Source organism: Apis dorsata, unplaced genomic scaffold, assembly GCF_000469605.1.
Source record: "Apis dorsata unplaced genomic scaffold, Apis dorsata 1.3 scaffold_553, whole genome shotgun sequence".
NCBI lineage: Eukaryota > Metazoa > Arthropoda > Insecta > Hymenoptera > Apidae > Apis > Apis dorsata.
Genome location: NW_006263769.1, coordinates 183,321 through 184,981, shown reverse-complemented (window position 1 = coordinate 184,981; position 1,661 = coordinate 183,321).

Genomic DNA, 1,661 nt, shown 5'->3' with positions numbered 1-1,661 from the left:
TTTAAAAATTAATTACAATTAATCAATTGAATTAAATATAATATATTATATTAAATAAATATATTAAATATTTTATAAAATAAATAAATTATATTAAATATAATAATCAATAAAAAAATCTAATTTTTTTGCAATTATTTTTTAAATTAAAATTGTTTAGCTATTAAAAAAATTAAATATATATAAATAAAATAATAAATAAAATATACATAATAATAGATAATACATAGAAAATATAAAAAAACTTAGTTAGGGATAATAATATGCTGATTTATAGTATAATATTTTATTGTTATTGATTAAACAAAGTAAATATTAATATTCAATCAATATCATTTCATCAATAATCATTTTCAGTTCATAATGAATAATATTAAAACTTTTAATAATATTAAAAGTTTTTCATTTATCATAATTTTTCAAGTCAGTGGAAGAATACAATTGATTAATAAAAAATGATAAAAATTGATAAAAATGAATTAGATTATATTTTTTCTTTTCTTTGTTATTTTGATTTTACACGATCACGAGTTATTTCTAAGGTCGCTACTGGCATAGCTTAAAACAAGTCGCGTTAAGATTGGTCAAGGTACGACATCGCTCTAGAGTTGATTACTACCTCGACCCTAACCCCACTACTCTCTCCTCCCCGCTTTCGAGTTTCGTAGCTGGTCCATACCCCTACCACCTATCATTCGACCTCTTCTACCTTCGATACTCGGAACCCTTGTCGATCTCGCCACGACCCCGACACTGCGTGTGTTTTGAGCCACGTAAGTCGTGTTGACCCACGTGTCTTTACAGGACCGTATATTGTATAAATAGCACCTTATATTTTTATAAATTTTTATTGATTCTATATCAAATAATTATTCATTAAATATGCATACATATTTATTGATAATCTGTTTAATATTTGTATATAATTATATATATTATATATCATATATAATTATATTATATATATTATATATTATTGTTAATTGCTGTCAAAAATAAAATATATTAAACTTAAATATATTAATGAAGCAAAATTTCAATATTATCTTATCTAATTAAATATTTGAAAGGAAGAAAAATACATTATATTAATAAAAAAAAAATTTAATATATACTATTATATAGTATATAATAATTAACATTTTAAATAGTAATCTTATCTACATTCACGACAACGTCAACGTATTTTATCCTTCGAATGAGCTTTAAAATTATCATTGATTAACATATTATGTAATATTTTAACGTATCTATTGTTATCTTTGTTTGTAATAGAAATATGAATGCGCAATAATGATTGCAAAATGTTAATTCTGAATTTATATAAATTTGATATTCATTATATTAATTACAATTATATTTTTATATTTTTTCTTTTCTTTTCGAAAGTATGTTTTAAAAATATTTTTTACAATATAATATCTACAGAAATTATCAACGATAAAATTAATCTAATACCAATTATGATAAAAAATGAAATACTTCATATTGAAAATGTTTGAATGGCTTGTCAAGATTAAAAAAATATTATTTTCCTGAATTTAGAAATAATAAATATTTTTCAAGTGTTGAATTTCAAAGATATAATAATATAATACGATAAAATCAAATTTGAAAGTATACTGTCCAATATCTGAACATATATCGATTGTTGTCAGAAC